This window comes from Phascolarctos cinereus, unplaced genomic scaffold (assembly GCF_003287225.1).
Source record: "Phascolarctos cinereus isolate Bilbo 61053 unplaced genomic scaffold, phaCin_HiC Scaffold_2;HRSCAF=192, whole genome shotgun sequence".
NCBI classification, from domain to species: domain Eukaryota; kingdom Metazoa; phylum Chordata; class Mammalia; order Diprotodontia; family Phascolarctidae; genus Phascolarctos; species Phascolarctos cinereus.
The window spans coordinates 275,417,107-275,423,106 of NW_027555625.1; positions in this window are offsets into that span (position 1 = coordinate 275,417,107).

A 6,000-nucleotide genomic window follows, 5' to 3' on the forward strand; every position below is an offset into this window, starting at 1 on the left:
ACATTTCAATTATTTAAATCTTTTTTTCCCTCTGAGGAAGGGTCCATAAGCACAGGCTGCCAAAGACATCCATGACACAACAAAGATTAAAATTTTGTTACAGCATGCTATTATTGTTTCTTCAGTCAGACCACAGAGAATAACATTGTCCATTAACTATTATGGGGAAGGGCAAATGAGAAAGAAAAAGTGATCCAAAAATTTTGGGAAAGGGGGGAGACAGAACAAGCCTAGAATACAATTTTGCCAGAGGACTCAGATGTTTGATCCTTATGAATCTACACACCAGAATCCTTTGGATCTCTTCCATCTCTCTACTCAGGTTCTTACTGGGGACTGGAACTCTGCTCATTGTGGAGGCCCAAAATACACCAAATTTCAAGTGTTATCTTTCTATAAACCTTTGGATTTATCCTGGGATGTTATCTCAGCACCCTCTCCAACAACCCTGTGAGGTAGATAAAGCTCCTGTTATTATCCAAATTTACAGATGAGAAGATTGATTCAGATATAAAGCCCATTGATCAAGGTTGCATGGCTAGTTAATGGTGCTTTGAGGGTTACATCTTGGTTCTTGGTTAAATGATCTTTTTGCTATACATGCTAAGCCTTCAGAAGCTTAGCAGGGAATCCCTGAACTGCCATAATTTCAGCCTAAGATTTTATATATGTAGTGATTTCCTGAGGGCAGAATTGACAGCTACTTGGGAATGAAGGGGTGGTCATTTCCAGCTGGACTTTGATCCAGGTCCCCAGGTCTGTATCTGCCCCCAGGGCATTTGGAGCCATCTGGCTTCTCTAGAGCTTCTTCATCCCAATTCCCTCAGGACTGAAGGATGGAGGGGACTCAAATCTGAAGAACTATCTAGAGCTAATGAGATAGGGAGGGCTATGTCACTTTCAGTTATAGTGGGACTTGGTGACAGAGGCAGTAGGAAGATAAGGCTGTCCCTGTTAATGCAAAGAGTACCTGGCCTCCTTTATCTTCCCTCGGAGACTGTAGTTCTAAGGGTCTGAGCTGCTCTGGTCATTCACTTCTCTCAGCTTACTAGATTTGGAGTCAGGGAATCTGGTTTCCTAGCCTGGTCCTGCCATTGCTTCTGTGACAGAAATACAAAAACAGGCAAAAAAAAAAAAAAGACCAGTCCCTGACCTCAAGAAGCTTACAATCTAATGAAAGAGATGATGTATAAATAAATGTATGTAAAGCAAACCAGGCACAGGATAAATAGAATATGACAGAAGGCATTAGAATTAGAGGAAAGCTTCCAGTAAAAGACAGGATTTTATCTGAAACTTAAAGGAAGCCAGGTAGGTCAGTAGGTGGATCTGAGAAGGGAGATCATTCCAGCTATGAGAGCCAGCCAGTGAAAATGCCCAGTGCCAAAAGATGGAATGCCTTGTTTGGGGAAGAGCCAGGAGGTCAAGGGTCACTGTGGGTGTTTGTCAAGGCAGGTGTAAGAAGACTGGAAAGGTAGGAGGGGACTAAGTTATGAAGGGCTTTGAATGTCAAACAGAGCATTTAATACTTGATCCTAGAACAAAAAAAAGAGTTACTGGAGTTTATGGGGGGAGGAGGAGTGTATCAGGAGGAATGAAGTGGTCTGATATGAACTTTAGGAAAATCACCTTAGTGCCTGAATGGATGATGTATTGGAGTGGGAATAGATTTGAGATAGGCAGACCCACCAATAGACTATTGAAATACCCCATGCTTGGGGCAGCTAGGTGGTACAGTGAATAGAGCACTGGCCCTGGAGTCAGGAGGACCTGAGTTCAAATTTGGCCTCAGACACATAACACTTACTAGCTGTGTGACCCTGGGCAAGTCATTTAACCCCCATTGCCCAACCAAAAAACAAACAAACGAAATACTCCAGGCCTGAGGTGATGAGAGCCTGTATCAGAGTGGTGGCAGTGTCAGAGGAAAGAAGGGGATATATTTGAGAGATGTAACAAAGGTGAAATAGAAAAACACATGGTTCTCAAAATATACTCATTTTCTTCTAAGGACTTGTTGAACATCATCCCTCACCTCACCTCACATATCCAAATCAGTTGCCAAATCTTGCCATTTCTACCTCTACAAAGTTACTTGCATCTGGCCCTTTCTCTCTATAGCTATCACTTTAGTTCAGGCTCTAATCACCTCTTAACTAGACTATTGCAATAGCCTCCCAACAATTCTTTAAGTGCAGATCTAAGCATGTCATTCCCCTACTCAGTAAATTCCAGTGGCTCTCCATGACTGCCAGGACAAAATGTAGACAACTTGTTGGATTTTAAAGACCATTACAACTTTACAACTTGAATCCAACCTTGATTTTTCAACCTCATTATATGTTACTCCCCTTCCTATACTCTATGGTGCAGCCAAACTGATCTTATCTCTGTTCCTTATACATGGCTTTCCATTTCCCATTACTGTGTCTATGTACTACATATGTCACCCATGTCTGGAATACCCACTTTTCTGAACTCCAGCTAAGAGAATCTCTCACTTCCCTCAACATGGCTCACAAACCACTTCTCTACCTGGTATTCTTCTTAATCTCCCAGCTGCTAATGCTCTCCTCCCTGACTGCCTTGTATTCATTTTATACTTATTCTGTATTTGCTAATATACATGTTTTCTTCTCCCCCTAAAAAAAAAATAATGTAAACACTTTGAGAGAAGGATTTTGGGGGTCTTAATTTCCCTAGATTCTGAATATCACCTGGCAGGATAAGTTACTAGACACTCAGGTCCTTTCTCAAACTAAACTGCCAAGCATGCAAACTCTACTTCATAGAGCACAACTCCGATGGGCTGGCCATGTTGTTCAAATGCCAAACATAGCTTACCTAAAAGACTGTGTTAGGGAGAACTCACAGAGAGCAATCGCTATTGTGGTGGTCAGAAAAAAAAAAGATACAAAGACACTGTCAAGGTCTCTCTTAAGAACTTTGGAATTGGTTGCATGACATGGAAGACAATGGCACAGGACAGCCCAGTATGGCATTCCCTCATCAGAGAAGGTGCTGTGCTCTATGAACAAAGCAGAATTGAATTAGCTCAAAAGAAGAGTGAGATGCATGGATTTAGAGAATCCACCACAAATGTTTATATGGACTATTTGTGCCTGACCTGTGGTAGAACATTCCAAGCTCTTATTAGTTTGATCAGCCACATTTGGACATATTGTAAATTGATTCTAACATAATGATGCCATTTTGGTGCTCTTCAGGAACAAAGTACAGCAACCAGTAGGCACTTAATAAATGTTTGCTATTTGTTTAATTGTTTCATAAATATTTGTTGAATTTAACTGAAGGTAATAGTTGATGTTCACATATTACTTTAAAGTTTACAAAGCCTTTACAATCACTGTACCATTTTGATACTCAGAAAACTTTTTGAAATTATATAGTAAAGTAAAGATTATTCCAGTTTTATAGATGAGGAAACTGAGGCTTAGAGAAGGGAAATAATGGAGCAGTCTGCTCAATATCACACAACTAGTAAGTAGCAAAGCTGGAATGCAAACTCAATTTTGAACAGCAATCTTTTTTTTAAGTGATAGTTAACTCTAAATTGTACATTTCTATGGGAAAGATAAACAGAATTAATAATTGTGAAATTTCTGCTATTGAAGTGACTAGAGCAAGGTAAGATTTATCTGACAAGTGAATTTTCACTTCTAATCATTACTGAACTACAGCAGTAGTTGGTGATGACAAAGTATTGACAAAAATGACTCTTTAAGAAGGTTAACTCTTTCTCCTCTTCTCCCTCTTCCTCCCCTCAAACTCCATTCTCTGGATAGGACACCTCACCTTTAAGAGCAGAAATGGTAGGCTTGGTAGCAGCCACTTAGTTTCTGTATTTTTAGTACAGCATGTAAAGCTTGGCTTTATTAATAGATAGGAAAGGTGATTGACTCTGTGTTATAGCATGAGAGTGCCTGTAAAGACAGCACTCAGAAATGTTTCTCCCATTGATACTTGCATTTTCAGCACTGGTAATTTCTCCCTTTTAAATTAAACATTATCTTCACCAGGCTTCTCCTTGGGAAAAAAGAAATTGGGAGATAAGGGGAAATGGAGAGAAGAAGTGAGCTTAATCACAACATCTTTGTATAAATGACTCAAGAGGAAAATGGGAGTATGGTTTGTCTTGAGTAGAGAGGAAGAAGAGTAAAGAAAGGATATGGGACCTTTTCCCTTATAGGTTGAGGTAACATTCTTAAGGCAATCTGTATCTCATTTGGTGTAAGAGGAAAAGATTTCAGTAAGGAATTCAATGAAGTCTCTCTTTGTACACAATTATAATAACATTTATATAGTACTATAAGTCAACAAAGAGTTTTACTTATTATTTTATTTGATCTTCACAAAGCTCTGTGAAGTCAATGTTGTTATATCTCCCTTTTAAAGACGGAAACATTAAGGTTGAGAGAGGTTAAGAGCTAGAGTCTCACAGCCAGTGGCTAAGGCAGGATTAGATCTCAGGTCTCTCTAGCTCAGGTCTATAGCCCTCTATCATCTGTGACATCTAGCTGCCCTTTGGAGTGATGTGGGCTAGTAGCATTACAGAAATTGAGAACTGATTAAATGGGCACAGAGTAGTAATTAACGGATTCATATTAATATAGGAAGAGGTTCCCAGCACAGTAGCCCCAAAAGATCTGTCTTTGGCCCTGTTCTGCTCAATATATTTTAATCAGCTACTTTGCAAGAAGTTGAAAGAGCATCATTTTCAAATTTGCAGATAGCGTGACGCTTAGAAAGATAACTAATCCTTTAGTTAGAAGAATAAAGATTTGAAAGATCTCTTCAGGCTAGAATAATGTGCTAAATAGAACACAGTGAAATTCAATAAAATTAATGTAAAATTTGATCTCAGGTTCAAAAAGGGACAAGGGTGGGAGAAGTGTGAACAAGCTAATATTTCACCTGAAAAAGATCTTCAGGTTTTAGTAGACTAAATTTAGTATGAATTCACAGTGTTGCATGCAATACTAGGAAAGCTAAGGCAATTCTACCTCATATTAATACATCTATAGTGTCCTGAAGAAGTGGGGGGATCACTGTTACACTGCATTCTGCCCTGCTGAGACACACAAGAAGTTTTGTATTCAGATCGAGGAATCATTAGGGAGAGGATGGACAGGCTGGAGAGTATCTAGAGGTGAGTCAACAGTGTGGTGAGTGGACTAGAAATTATGTTTTATAAGGATTAGATAAAGGAACTGAGGATGTTTAAATTAAAGAAAAGAAATCTTGGGAGAAGGGGCAATGGAGTGGGGTATGACTCAATAGCTGGCTTCAAATGTTTAAAGAACTGTTATGTGAAGATGGGTCTTTTTCACTCAGGAAAGAATAATTACAAAGAATGGGTAGAAGTTGCATAGAGGTACATTTTCATGTCTTATAAAGGAAAAACTTAGAAATATCCAAAAGTTGAATGAGTTAACTAAAAGGTATCAATTTTTCAAGACTGATTGTCACCACAGGATATATCACCAATAACCAGAAACATTGTAGGATGGATTCTCATTCAGGTATGAATTGAACTGGATAGTTTTTTTATGTCCCTTCCAATTTTAAGATTCTATTTGAGGGTAGAATAGAAAAGGAGATAGTGATGTACACACACACCCACCCCTTCCAACCCCATTCCAAGTCTCTCTCTCCACCCCCAAATCTACTTGGCAAAAACCTTCCCCCACCCACAGGAAGAAACATCACATTTGTTTTCCAGATCATCCTTTACCTGGGACCATTGTAAGCAAATTGGTTTTGCTAGCTGATTGTTTTGCCATTAAGCCTGGAGGGGTTTGTGGGTTAGGAGAATGGCAGCCCCACTGAAGGAGCTGTCCAGGGTCTCAAAGTTATGATGAGTTCCACACTTGGCAGCTCCCCTCCCTGACCTATATTTTAATATGTGCGATTAGATTATTGCTAACGAGGCTTCTTAGGGATAAAAGAATTATGCTTGCTGCCCAGGCTGTGGTAAAA